The sequence below is a fragment of the Aquarana catesbeiana genome, linkage group LG09 (assembly GCF_042186555.1).
Source record: "Aquarana catesbeiana isolate 2022-GZ linkage group LG09, ASM4218655v1, whole genome shotgun sequence".
In the NCBI taxonomy this organism is placed as follows: Eukaryota; Metazoa; Chordata; class Amphibia; order Anura; family Ranidae; genus Aquarana; species Aquarana catesbeiana.
Window position 1 is genome coordinate 258,556,111 of NC_133332.1, and position 15,530 is coordinate 258,571,640.

At 43.7% G+C, this 15,530-nt stretch overlaps 1 protein-coding gene across 3 annotated transcripts in view; it reads left to right on the top strand.

Annotated features, from left to right (window-relative positions):
- WHRN (whirlin) overlaps positions 1-15,530 on the top strand; it is a 295,443-nt gene that overhangs the window by 222,693 nt on the left and 57,220 nt on the right. The window lies entirely within an intron of this gene.

A 15,530-nucleotide genomic window follows, 5' to 3' on the forward strand; every position in this document is an offset into this window, starting at 1 on the left:
AAGCCAAGGGGCGATGAGCGCTGTGCAGGGAGCTCGGCTGTTTACCGGCGGAGGGCTGGGTACCAACGATTTGGGGCAATTACAGCCGAGGGGCTCCAGGAAGGGTTGCAAAATGTATAAACAGCCATATCCCTTGTTCTTACAGGGAAATGTCACTGTAATGTAAAAGGTCTGTAGCTCCGACATTTTCTTGGTTTTGAATATCTTTAACACCTTCCCATCCAGCCCGGCCTCCTTTCAACTGGGTCTTTGCACTCTGTGAAACTGCCCGATCATGTGATCACTGGGAGTGGCTGCCGCAAAGGTCCCATCAATTGATTATTTTTTTTTTACTATGTGTATCAAAATTTTTATTGTACAAATAAATGTTGAATGCGGGTAAACCCGTTACATGGGAGTAAAGCTGGACATATTATATATACCGTATTTATCGGCGTTTAACACGCGCCGGCGTATAACACGCACCCCAAGTTTAGGAGGGAATTTTAAGGAAAAAAACTTTTAGGAGGGAAGTTAAAGGAAAAAACTTACATTTAAATGCCCATCAATGCAGCCTCATCAGTGTCCATCTGCAGCCTTGTCAGTGTCAGTGTAGCCTTGTCAGTGTCCATCTGCAGCCTTGTCAGTGTCAGTGTAGCCTTGTCAGTGTCCATCTGCAGCCTTGCCCCTGTGTCAATTACTTGTCAGTCCCGTTTAAAAATGGTGCCGCTGTTCTGGGCGGCTTTCGGCCACTCTCGGCGCCTTTCTGCTGCTCTCAGCCGTTCTTGGCGGCTTTCGGATGCTCTTGGTGGCTTTCGGCGGCTCATGCGGGACTGCAAGAGCCACCCAGAGGGCCTAAAGTCGCCGAGAGCGGCTGAGAGCGGCCGAAAGTCGCCGAGAGTGGCCAAGAAAGGCTGAAAGCCGCCAGCTCACAATCGGCGGGGGATCGGCGTATAACACGCACCCAAGATTTTCCCCTGATTTTAAGGGGAAAAATGTTTGTGTTACACGCCGATAAATACGGTAATCTCCATACAATCTTCCTATTTATCAGGACTGTATTATAGAGACAAACCTAAATCATCCATTCACTTTGTATCCAATTAGGCAGCCACTTGCGATTGATAGTGAACGGTACCGGAGATGGAAAATGTACAGCCCAGGCCAAAAGTCTTGAGAACCCATACAAATATTAATTTTTCACAAAGTCTGCTGCTTCCGGGTTTTTAGATCTTTTTATCAGATGTTACTATGGTATAATTACAAGCATTTCATAAGTGTCAAAGACTTTTATTGACAATTACATTAAGTTTAGTCAATATTTACAGTGTTGACCCTTCTTTTTCCACACCTCTGCAATTTGCCCTGGTATGCTGTCAATCAACTTCTGGGCCACATCCTCACTGATGGTAGCCCATTCTAGCGTGATCAATGCTTGGAGTTTGTCAGAATTTGTGGGGTTTTTTTTGTTCACCGCCTCTTGAGGGTTGACCACAAGTTCTCAATGATAAAGGTCTGGGGAGTTTCCTGGCCATGGACCCAAAATTTCCATGTTTTGTTCCCCCAGCCACATAGTCATCACTTTTGCCTTATGGCAAGGTGCCCCATCATGCCGGAAAAGGCATTGTTCCTCACCAAACTGTTCTTGGATGGTTGGGAGAAGTTGCTCTCGGAGGATGTTTTTGTACCATTCTTTATTCATGGCTGTGTTCTTAGGCAAAATTGTGAGTGAGCCCACTCCGTTGGCTGAGAAGCAACCCCATACATGAATGGTCTCAGGAGGCTTTACTGTTGGCATGACACAGGGCTCAACTTTTCTTCTCCGGACAAGGTTTTTTGCCCCAAACAATTGGAAAGGGGATTCGTTAGAGAAAATTACTTTACCCGAGTCCTTAGAAGTCCAATCCCTATAACTTTTGCAGAATATCAGTCTGTTCCTGATGTTTTTCCTGGAGAGAAGTGGCTTCTTTTCTGCTCCTCTCCTTGACACCAGGCCATCCTCCAAAAGTCTTCTCCTCACTGTGTGTGCAGATGTAATCACACCTGCCTGCTGCCATTCCTGAGCAAGCTCTGCATTGGTGGTGCCCCGATCCCGCAGCTGAATCAACTGTAGGAGATGGTCCTGGCGCTTGCTGGAGTTTCTGGGGGGCCTGAAGCCTTTTCCACAAATACAGTGGAAATGTTTATGGGATTAAGTTCATTTAATGGCAAAGAGAGACTTTGCAATTCATCTGATCACTCTTCATAACATTCTGAAGTATATGCAAATTGCCACCATAAAAACTGAGGGAGCATAATTTGTGAAAATGTATATTTGTGTCATTCTCAAAACTTTTGGCCACGGCTGTACAATCAGATTGCATAGCATATGGTCCGCCTTAGTTTCCTCTAAACACCCTTTAGTGCAGGGGTCTTAAACTGGCGGCCCTCCAGCTGTTGCGAAACTACAAGTCCCATCATGCCTCTTCCTGTGGGAGTCATGCTTGTAACTGTCAGCCTTGCAATGCCTCATGGGACTTGTAGTTTCACAACATCTGGAGAGCCACCAGTTTGAGACCCCTGCTTTAGTGTTAGCCTATGTGTTCATGCACACATAGGTGTTTAGCCACTGCCAGAGTATTCAGGAGCAGCAACCTTATGGCAGAAAAATGCCTGACGCTTGTAAACGCATCCAAATGTGCAAGCACTTGAGCATTCATTTATTTCAATGCCCAGAATAAATTTATATTGTAGCCAATGAAATTAACACTTGGGCTTGACGAGCTTAAATGTGCCTTAACGCATTTGCAAAAGCGCGTCTTTAGAAACGTTTTTGATGCTGCTTTTCTTCTGCCAGGAGAAAGGCGTGTAGAAGAGCTGGGCAAACATCCAGTGTGCATGAGGCCAAAAGTGTGATGCACGGCGGTGTACCTAGCCAGCGCACAACAATGCACAATGTGCAGATGTAAACTGGTGCAGGTTTGTGTTTATGCCACAAACAGAAAAAGCAGCTGCATGCAACTTCCCGGGATTCAATGGAATTTTATTGTTCCAGATCCATCCACAATAAAGTCCTGCCTGGGACCAGAGCATTTTTTGCGATTCTGCACTGCGTAGCTTTAGCTGACAATTGCGCGGTCGTGCGATGTTACACCCAAACAAAATTGACGTCCTTTTTTTCCCCACAAATAAAGCTTTCTTTTCGTGGTATTTGATCAATTCTGGAGGTTTTTATTTTTTGCAGTATACACAAAAAAGGCCGTCAATTTTGAAAAAAAAGCATTATTTTTGACTTTTTGCTATAATAAATATCCCCAAAAAATATATAAAAAAAACACATTTTTTCCACAGTTTAGGCCGATACGTAAAAATTGCAATAAGTGTATATGGATTGGTTTGTGCAAAAGTTATAGCGTCTACAAAATACAGTAGGGGATAGATTTATGGCATTTTTATTAATATTATATTTTTTTTTACTAGTAATGACGGCGATCTGCGATTTTTATCAGGACTGCGACATTGTGGCGGACACATCGGACACTTTTTACATTATTTTGGGACCATTGTCATTTATACAGCTATTAGAGCTACAAATAGCCACTGATTACTGTATAAATGACACTGGCAGGGAAGGGGTTAAACACTAGGGGGCGATCAAGGGGTTTAGTGTTCCCTAGGGAGGTGTTCTAACTGTAGGGGGATGGGCTCACTACAACATGACAGAGATCACTGCTCCCGATGACACGATGCTAGGCAGAACAGGGAAATGCCTTGTTTACAGAGGCATCTTACCATTCTGCCTCTCCTCACCACAATTGTGGGCCGACGGCGAACATGGAGTTCGCGAGACCCATGGGCACGCTCCCGCGGCACTCGCACGTGCCCGATAGGTGGCAAATTCAAAGGGATGTACAGGTATGCCCATTTGCCTGCCTGTGCCATTCTGCCAACATACATCTGTGTGCGGCGGTCGGCAAGTTGTTAAATAACTAAAAGTGAAATGAGTGCAGCGCTAAGGTTGCAAAGAGACCAAAAAGCATAAATGTACAAAAAATTTATAAAATATACGTGAAAAGTGATTAAACATAAATACAACAAAGTGGCAAAAACCCATACATAATGAAATGTGAGTCCAACCATAAAACAATTCTTAGCAATGTGCTAGTGTAGTGACTGCACCACAAAGTCCAAAATAAACACAAAAATTAAAAAGCAAAATAAAGTCCAAATGAATGTGCAATCCAGTATGCATATGAAAAATTCCAAGCCACCAGTGAAAACCTTGGAATGAAGGAATGGACAGAGGCACCACCACCGTGAGTAAGGGGGAGGCTTACCAGATCATATTGACTTGGCGGGGAATATACCACCCAAGTCAACAAGGCTTGTTAGGTTCAAACCACCTAATAGGGACAGCAGGTCCTGGAACCCCACCAATTGATCAGCACTGGACCGTCACTGGATGATAACTGAAGGTTCCAAACGCCATGGGAAGGATGGAAACTTGGTACCACAAGGATAGTATCATGCAATTAAAAAGGGGGGCCGACATAGCATAATACCGTTTAAAAAGGAAGGTTTAATTGTAATAGTATAAATTCAACACTCACATTTGGAAGAACATAGTAAAGCATGTAAAAAGCATAGAGCGATGTTAGCGGGAGGTCCACCCGCCGCGTTTCGACTCCACAGTCGTCATCATCCCAGATGGTGCCTCTATCCATTCCTTCATTCCAAGGTCTTCACTGGTGGCTTGGAATTTTTCATATGCATACTGGATTGCACATTAATTTGGACTTCATTTTGCTTTTTAATTTTTGTGTTTATTTTGGACTTTGTTTGTGGTGCAGTCACTACACTAGCACATTGCTAAGAATTGTTTTATGGTTGGACTCACATTTCATTATGTATGTTTAATCACTTTTCACGTATATTTTATTCATTTTTTTTTTGTACATTTATGCTTTTTGGTCTCTTTGCAACCTTAGCACTGCACACATTTCACTTTTTCCATATTCAGCTTTTTGTCTACAGCTGTGCTGGCTGCTAGGTTGCAGGTTCACAGCGCAGTATTTTCCTTTTACACTTTGCCAAGTGGTTAAATAACATTTTTCAAATCTATTCACATAAGTCCCTTTTCACATAGACGCCTCGGTTCTGCGGGGTCAGCTTGCTCGCTGAGCAGGTGGATGACAGCTCCATCTCCACTCACTGTGCAGAGCTGAGATGGACAGAGTCCCGCTCTCCTCTATGGGGAGATCGGATAAAAATGGACCACCTGTCCCTTTTTATCTGATCCCATCCAATCCGATCTGCCAGACGGATAGAAAATAGGACCGCCATCTGTTTGGTTTTGGCGGAGAGGATCAGATCGGATATAGGCGGGTGTCAGTGGACACGTCACCGCTGACATCGGACACTCCACTCACCGCTATGAACAGACAGGTGGACCTGATCGGAAAGCCCGTGTGAAAGGGGCCTTAGATTCACACAACTTTCACCCAGGAGTCACACAATTTCCGAATCAAATCCATTCAGAAACAACGTGTGAATCTTGGGCGATAGAATTTCAAAAATAGAATTGTGACTCAATACTCCATCTGGTCAAAACAAACTATTTCAGTAACTAAGTTATTCTACACTGTCAGCACTGTATTATAAATATAAATAGTATCAGCTACATACAGTATACAGCGCGGTGTTCTGCCATCATGGGCGACTTCTCATCTTCTGCCAAAACAAAAGCGCTTCTCAGCCATTCAGAGAAATCCTTGTACAGTAAAACCTCGGTTAGAGAGTAACTTGGTTTGAGAGCGTTTTGCAAGACAAGCAAAATTTTTTAATACATTTTGACTTAATATACAAGCGATATCTTGATATACAAGTAGTCTTATGTCACAACTGAGTATAAGAGAGAAGAGAGGCGCCTCTAAGTGTAGCAATATGGTTACATTTAATGAAGGTATAACATTCAGCAACTCACATGGTTGATGATTAAAAGAGGCACATCTAAGTATGCAGGCATCCGGGGTAAAGCTGTCCGCACAGACCATCCTCCACACCGCCATCGACTTCATCCTTTCCACGTTGCGCTCCACCAGCGATTCAAGCCTCGCCTTCAGATCACAGTCTTCCTGGTCACGACTGCACACAGCGGTGAGAGCCGGCGGTGCGGAGGATGGTCTATGTGGACAGCTTTACCCCAGATGCCTGCATACTTAGATGTGCCCATTTTAACCACTTGACCACTGGGCACTAAAACCCCCTTCCTAACCAGACCAATTTTCAGCTTTTGGTGCTCTCACACTTTGAATGACAATTACTCAGTCAGGCAACACTGTACCCCTTTTTTTCACACCAATAGAGCTTTCTTTGGGTGGTATTTAATCACTGCTGGGTTTTTTATTTTTTGCGCTATAAATCAAAAAAGACTGAAAATTCGGTTAAAAAAAAATAATTTTTAAATGCTTTGTTTCTGTTAAAATTTATTGCAGAGTATTGGTGAGTATTGGCAGAGTATTGGCAGAGTATTGGCAGAGTATTGCATATTTTTGCAGAGTATTGCAGAGTATGGCAGAGAACTGGCAGAGTATGGGCACTGAGCAGTGCTGTGGGCTGGATCTGTAGTGCCCACAGCGCTGCGAACAATCTCTCCCTCTCTCCTCTCACACTGTACCAATCGGTACAGAGAGGGGAGGGAGGAATTGGCGCCTCTCTTCTCTTTTATACTCTGGAGCTCCTGCTGAATTTTGCTTCTAATCCCCTTGTGGATGGACATTTTATGGTTGCACAACCTGGTCACATTGCTATAATCTTTTTATATGGACTATAAACTGAAATACCTATAAATAAATGGTTGTGGAACAAATCATCTGAGTTTCCATTCTTTCTTATGGAGAAATTCACTTTGATATACAAGTGCTTTGGATTTCAAGCATGTTTCTGGAACGAATTATGCTTGCAATCCAAGGTTTTACTGTATTTTTATCAATCAATACAAGGCTTCCTCTTATTGGCTGAGATGGAGATGCCATTGCATCAATATTGTCAGGATCCTTCCATATCCTGGAGTTGCTCTGCGTCGTGGCTCACATAGTTCACAGGAGAAAAGCAAGTGCACTTCGGTGGTCCACAAATATGGGCCAAAAAAAGCTTTGGCCATACTCTTCTTTTACAAGTTTCTACACAAAAATATAGTAAAGACGGTACTCCGTTAACAACTGCACTGAAAATTGTAAACTTATTGTAGTCTGCAGTTCCAAAGGGAAGAAATAGATGAGATCCGGGCCGAGTCCAATAAAGAGGAATCCCATCATTGTTGTGTTATAAAAGCGAGGGCAGATTGCTTGCGTTGGCGGTCTGGTTCCAGGCTGTTATCTTTACTGGGCTCAAGATTAGATCATAAAGCTGCTTTCTTCTCGTATTGATCTTTCTGGCTTACAAATTGTAACCATTTCATTCTTCTTATGTACATCTTTGATCTCCTTGCAGTTTAGCAGAAAGTTTGGGCTCTGCATGAGTTGGTTAGATGTCAGGAATCAGGATGAGCGAGTCAGGCAAACTTCGTTCACAGGAGGCTCAGTGAGCCCTGCAAAGATTACACAAATCCCGAACATTTCGCCCATTGAAGTCCATAGCAGACAAATCTTCTTTATTTTTTCTGGCCTTTTTTAACCACTTCAGCCCCGGAAGATTTGCCCCCCTAATGACCAGGCCATTGTTTGTGATTCGGCACTGCGTCAATTTAGATGACAATTGCACAGTAGTGTGACGTTGCACCCCATCCTTTTTTTCCCCACAAATAGAGCTTTCTTTTGGAGGTATTTGATCACCTCTGCGGTTTTTATTTTTTGTGCTATAAACAAAAAAAAAGAGCGACAATTTTGAAAAAAAAACACAATATTTTGTACTTTTTGCTATAATAAATATCCCCATTTTTTTTTTTTAAAAAAAGCTCTTTTTTTTCTCATTTCAGGCTGATATGTATTTTTCTACATATTTTTGGTAAAAAAAAAAAAAAAAAAAAAAAAAAATCGCAATAAGCATATATTGATTGGTTTGCGCAAAAGTTATAGCGTCTAAAAAACAGGGGATAGATTTATGGCATTTTTATTAATATTATATATTTTTTTACTAGTAATGGCGGCGATCTGTGATTTTTATCGGGACTGCGACATTGTGGCAGACACATCGGACACTTTTGACACTATTTTGGGACCATTGTCATTTATACATCGATTAGAGCTACAAATAGCCACTGATTACTGTATAAATGACACTGGCAGGGAAGGGGTTAAACACTAGTGGGTGATCAAGGGGATTAGTGTTCCCTAGTGGGGTGTTCTAACTGTAGGGGGGATGGGCTCACTACACATCAGACACTTTTGACACATTTTTGGGATCATTGGCAGTTATACAGCGATCAGTGCTATAAAAATGCACTGATTACTGTGAAAATGTCACTGTCAGGGAAGGGGTTAACACTAGGTGGCGATGGAGGCGTTAAATGTGTTCCCTAGGGAGTGATTATAACTGTGGGGCAGGGCCGTCTTTAAGGCAGGGCAAAAGGGGCAGCTGCCCTGGGCTCTGTCATTGTTGTGGGGCCCAAAGCAGCTGCCTCATACTTGCCAACTATCCCAGTTTAAATTCCCTTGTCCCTTGAAGTGTTAGTCCCTTGCTGTGTCCCAATATCTCAGTGTGAAGTGCTGGTACTAATGCTGCCCAGCTCTGCCCTATTGCTGTGTACAGATGACTCACCTGCAGAGCCTGCGTTTACATGTAAATAACCGGCATTCATATGTAAATAGTGACGGCATTCATAACTAAATAGCTGCGACCAGTGGCATTAATATGTAAATAAAGGTGGCATTCATATGTATATCATGCCCCCCTGCAGTGAGGAGATGATGTGCTTTAACTTCTAGCAACCGATCAGTGAGCAGTATTACTGTACAGTAATCTCTAGCAACCAATTAACAAGTAGAAATAATTTATTGTAACCTCTAGCAACTAATCAGTGAGCTGTAATGTGTGCTGTAACCTCTAGCAACCAGTCAGTAAGCAGTAGTGATATGCTGTAACCGCTGGCAACCAATCGCAATTGCTGCCTGATCTGATACAGTAAACTGATTTTAAGTTTAGCTGTATTTATTGTATGTTTCAGAGCAGGTGGAGATTGAAATTGCATGGGGGGGGGGGGGGGGGGCAAGAAATTTTTTTGCCCAGGGTCCAATCAATATTAAAGATGGCCCTGCTGCCTTTGTAAAAAAAAAAAAGACGGCCCTGCTGTGGGGGGGAGGAGACTGACTAGGTGAGGAGACCGATCATTGTTCATACTTGATGTGAACAACGGATCCCTCTCCTCACCCCTGACAGCACGGAGACCTGTCTATTTACATTGACAGATCTCCTGTCTCTGTGAGGAGCGATCGCGGGTGCCCGGCGGTCATCGTGACCACCTAGCATGTGCATCGGCTCCAGTGTACGCCCCCTAGTGGTCAAAAGGCAAACATCAGTTCGCCCAGGGGAGCCAACCGACGGCTGGTCGGGAAGGGGTTAAGGCTTATACGCGGCACATGTGCGTCCATGGACGACCAACATTTCTGTGCTGAGAGCGCACTCACTGCAATCTTCCAACAGGGTCATTGACAACTCCCAGTCTCCAGTCATGGTCGCAATAGTCACCTGATCTGACAGCCCTTCCTGCCCCTGGGCATTAAAGGCAAAGTTATAAGGGGTGCTGGAGGTGGGTGGGAAGGGGTTCAAATGAAAGTTCGCTTGGGCTCTCAATTTTTGTATTTGGGTGTAGATACACTTCAACTCACAGAGTTCTGTTCCCACCATGAAAGGGCTAGTTGTTTGTGTTTGCCCCCCAAGGTTAAAGATCTGAGCTGTACAACCCCCAAATCCACAGGCAAACTTTGTGGCATTCGCTTGTTTGGTTTGGCCATTTATTCCAGACTTGAGACAGAGGGAGAGAATTATTGTCGGTGCTGATTATTTCTCACGCCTGGCATCCTCCGCCTTCCCCCCGGGAATCCCCACTTCATATGATAGCCGGTCTCCAGGGGGCCGCATTCCATCTAACAGTGAGAAGCAGCAACAAGAAGCTACGGCTCCGAACTGAATAAAATGAGAGCCAGTAAATCTTTCCCGGCATTTTAATTTTTGCTTAGTGAAAGTCACATTAGCTGCGTGTTTTATTGTATATTAAAACAGACTTTGGCTACCTTTTATATGTGGGAAAGGAGAACTCATTTTCTGTTTTTCTACTTTCAGATGAAGAGAATGAGCAGCTGAGCATTAAATAGGGTCTTTTCTATTATATTCGAACCGTAGCCTACGAAACCAGAGCCAGGGGCCATGGAGGTCTTGGTTTCCTTTCCCTCATCACAATGATTGGGTATAGAATGTCCTAGTGATTTTAACTACTTGAGGCCCCCCGGACTTTTTCTCCATTAATCCCTCCGAGTCCCAGAGTGCTTCATTTTGGAAATGTCTTGTTTCCGCCCCTTATCCTTTAAAGGAGAAGTAAAGCGAAAGCTCATTTGCCTGTACTTCTCCTGTGGATCAGAGGAGTGTAGTTCATTGACCCGTTTTCAGCTGAAGCCCGCTGTCGGCTGACGTCACAGAGCCGGTCCAGGCTCAGGCAAGATCGGGACAATGAAATTAGTATCTGCACACATGCCTGGACTGGCACCCGGCTCAGGCTCTCAGTGAACCGTTACTCCCACCTAGGTTTGCCACATCATTCCTTTAATCCAGGACACATATTATTTACACAGGTTCTGTGGCCGATTAAGGTGGTAATTAAACTCACTTGGTGCCTTATCTGCATTAAATCAGCCTCACTTAATTAATAAGTGTCCTGGATTAAAGGGATGATGTGGCAACCCTACTCCCACCCCCTCCACAGCCCAACACTCCAGTAAGTGCGGGGGGGGGGGGGGGGGGGGCAGAGCAGAGAGCTGTGAGAACCAAGCAATCGGCGGCGTTTGATTGCTTGGTTCCCAGTTTTAGAGCCGGCGGGTGACCAATGCTGCATCCACCTAGGTAAGCAGGATTAAGAAAAATAGATATATTCCCATGCTTTTCTTTCAAAGGAGTTGTAAACCCTCAGCATTTTTCACCTTAATGCATTCTATGCATTAAGGTGACAAACCTTTACTGCAGAAGCGCCCCCGAGCCCCCTTATACCTACCTTAGTCCTTTAATTCCTGCAACAGAAACAATCACACCAGCTCTGGCCAGCGTCTCGTGTCCTGACTGGATAGATTGATAGCAGCGCAGCCATTGGCTCCCACTGCTGTCAACCAAATCCAATGACACGGGCGCCGGAGCCGAGTCCTGCTGTCCGTGTCAACAGACGCAGCAGCAGGACACGGGAGTGCGCCCGCACGGGTGTCCTGCAGGAGAGCGCTTCTCCGATGGGACTCTCGAGAAGAGGAGGAGCCAGGAGCGCTGTAGAGGGACCCCAGAAGAGGAGGATCGAGGCCACTGTGCAAGATCAACTGCACAGCGGAGGTAATTATGACATGATTGTTTTTTTTGTTTTGTTTTTTTAAAACCTGAACCTTTACAACCCCCTTTAAGCTTTTATAGTCTGCCATAATGTGTTCTATATTATGTTTCAAGGCATATAGGGCTTTCATTTGGTAGCAGAGTTGGATGCATATGCTTTAATTTCCTAGACTTTTATTAGGAAAAAATTGTGAGAATTTGGAGAAATTAGCATTTCCCAGTGCAACGTTTAATATTAATAATAGCGGCGGGGGGCGGACAGAGACTGACAGGCAAGGAGGAGGGGGTGAGGGGAAGAGAGGAGAGCTGTGTATGATGGAGGGACGCATTCTTCTCACAGTGGTCAGGGCTCAGCAGCCCTGATTTGCGTGGTCAGTACAGAGAGAGGTTACAGGAAGTGGTTCAGGGAGGTTTTTTTTTTTTACAGTTTAGAGGGGGGCAGATTACATAAGCACTGTGCTATTTAACCGCTTCCCGACCACCTCACGCAAATATACTGCAGCAGAAGGGCACGTACAGGCAGAATTACGTACCTGTACGTTACCCTTTAAGAGGTGGGTTGCGGGCGCGCCCGCCGGGAGCTTCGTGAGCGCGATCGCGGGTCCCGCGGGGGGGATACCCGCGATCGTCTCATGGAGAGGAAGAACGGGGAAATGCTGATGTTAACAAGCATTTCCCCATTCTGCCTAGTGACACTGTCACTGATCATAGCTCCCTGTAATCAGGAGCGGTGATCAGTGTCGTTTCACACGTAGCCCCTCCCCACCACAGTTAGAATCACTCCCTAGGACACACTTAACCCCTACAGTGCCACCTAGTGGTTAACCCCTTCACTGCCAGTCACATTTACACAGTAATCAATGCATTTTTGAATGCACTGATCACTGTATAAATGTGAATGGTCCCAAAATCGCACGAACAGTGTCTGATCTGTCCGCCATAATGTCGCAGTCATAATAAAAAAAAAAAAAAAAAAAATCACTGATCGCCGCCATTACTAATAAAAAAAAATTATTAATAAAAATGCCATAAAACTATCCCCTATTTTGTAAACGCTATAACTTTTGCGCAAACTAATCAAACGCTTATTGCAATTTTTTTACCAAAAATATGTAGAAGAATACGTATTGGCCTAAACTGTGGAAAAAAAAATTTTTTATATATTTTTTGGGGATATTTATTATTGTAAAAAAGAATGCATTTTTTTCAAAATTGTCGCTATTTTTTTATTTATTGCACAAAAAATAAAAACCACAAAGGTGATCAAATACCACCAAGCTCTATTTGTGGGAAAAAAAGGACGTCAATTTTGTTTGGGAGCCACGTCGCACGACCGCGCAATTGTCAGTTAAAGTGACGCAGTGCCGTATCGCAAAAAGTGCTCTGGTCTTTGGCCAGCCAAATGGTCCGGTGCTCAAGTGGCTAATCTGCTTTAAGGGACCAGGATATTAATTTTCTGTTTTGGTTAACACTTTTTAATATTGAAACCCAGGGAGGGATTTTTAGAGAAGAAAAAAAGAAAAAAAGTATATTATATTATATATATATATACAGAGAGAGAGAGAGAGAGATAGGTAGATCTCTCTCTCTCTCTCTCTCTCTATATATATATAGAGATCTCTCTCTCTCTAGAACGCCCATAAAAAGTGTAAGTGTGTGTGTATGTATGTGTGTGTATATATATATATATATATATATATATATATATATATATATATATATATATATATATATATATACAGTGGGGATGGAAAGTATTCAGACCCCCTTAAATTTTTCACTCTTTGTTATATTGCAGCCATTTGCTAAAATCATTTAAGTTCATTTTTTTCCTTATTAATGTACACACAGCACCCCATATTGACAGAAAAACACAGAATTGTTGACATTTTTGCAGATTTATTAAAAAAGAAAAACTGAAATATCACATGGTCCTAAGTATTCAGACCCTTTGCTCAGTATTTAGTAGAAGCACCCTTTTGATCTAATACAGCCATGAGTCTTTTTGGGAAAGATGCAACAAGTTTTTCACACCTGGATTTGGGGATCCTCTGCCATTCCTCCTTGTAGATCCTCTCCAGTTCTGTCAGGTTGGATGGTAAACATTGGTGGACAGCCATTTTTAGGTCTCTCCAGAGATGCTCAATTGGGTTTAAGTCAGGGCTCTGGCTGGGCCATTCAAGAACAGTCACAGAGTTGTTGTGAAGCCACTCCTTCGTTATTTTAGCTGTGTGCTTAGGGTCATTGTCTTGTTGGAAGGTAAACCTTCGGCCCAGTCTGAGGTCCTGAGCACTCTGGAGAAGGTTTTCATCCAGGATATCCCTGTACTTGGCCGCATTCATCTTTCCCTCGATTGCAACCAGTCGTCCTGTCCCTGCAGCTGAAAAACACCCCCACAGTATGATGCTGCCACCACCATGCTTCACTGTTGGGACTGTATTGGACAGGTGATGAGCAGTGCCTGGTTTTCTCCACACATACCGTTTAGAATTAAGGCCAAAAAGTTCTATCTTGGCCTCATCAGACCAAAGAATCTTATTTCTCAACATCTTGGAGTCCTTCAGGTGTTTTTTTTAGCAAACTCCATGCGGGCTTTCATGTGTCTTGCACTGAGGAGAGGCTTCCGTCGGGCCACTCTGCCATAAAGCCCCAACTAGTGGAGGGCTGCAGTGATGATTGACTTTCTACAACTTTCTTCCATCTCCTGACTGCATCTCTGGAGCTCAGCCACAGTGATCTTTGGGTTCTTCTTTACCTCTCTCACCAAGGCTCTTCTCCCCCGATAGCTCAGTTTGGCCAGACGGCCAGCTCTAGGAAGGGTCCTGGTCATCCCAAACGTCTTCCATTTAAGGATTATGGAGGCCACGGTGTAGAATCTTCTCAAGTATGATCAGAAGAAATGGACAGCGCCTGAGTTAAATATATGAGTGTCACAGCAAAGCGTCTGAATACTTAGGACCATGTGATATTTCAGTTTTTCTTTTTTAATAAATCTGCAAAAATGTCAACAATTCTGTGTTTTTCTGTCAATATGGGGTGCTGTGTGTACATTAATGAGGGAAAAAATGAACTTAAATGATTTTAGCAAATGGCTGCAATATAACAAAGAGTGAAAAATTTAAGGGGGTCTGAATACTTTCCATCCCCACTGTATATGTATATTATATATATATATATATATATATATATATATATATATATATATATATATACACACACATACATATACACATACATATACACACACTTACACTTTTTATGGGGATTCTAAATCAGGTCAGTGGAGACCTGATCTAGATCTCCCCATGCATCTATGCAGCAACAGATCACATCTAATAATGATCTATTGCTGGCTGCAATCAACCAGCAATAGATCACTAAAGCAGAGAAGCACTGCTTCAGCTCTACTAGAGCGTCCATACTAGGAGAAAGTGCTGCAATGTTACATCACTTGCAGTGTACATTCTATAAATAAGCATTGTGCTTCCTGCGATTTCCTACAGGCGCTGCTATGAAGAGCTGGCTGGTCTAGCTGTACACCTGCCAGGCCCTGAGAGAACCTGTGTTACTCAGTGCCACGTATTTTTGGACTTTTTATTACAGTTTTCTGAATGGAAAATATTTCTGTGTTTATTAGGAAAAAAATGAAAATAAAGTTGAATTTAAAAAAAGGTGCACTGTGGGACACTGTTGCAGTTTGGGAGCAGTATGGGGGACTGGAGGCTCTGCAGCAGGATAGGAGGTACAGTGGGAGGCTGGGCAGAACTACAGGTGGTTGGGGGCTCTTAGGCGGCCAGAAACTGTCAGGGCTGGGCTCAGCCCTTCCTTCTCTGAGCTAGCTGCTCAGCTCTCGGCTAATTGCCAGCTCCTATCTCTCCACAGTGACTCACCTGTTGATGATATCCTGCTCGTCAGTCCTGCCTACTTAAGCCGTCCAGTCCAGATGATCTCTGCCTTTGCCTTGGTCACATCTCTAGAGACGCTCTCCTGTGTTCCTGTTAAAGACTTGCTTGGCTGACATTCCTTCTGGCTCCAGGTCCTGCTTGCTGTTT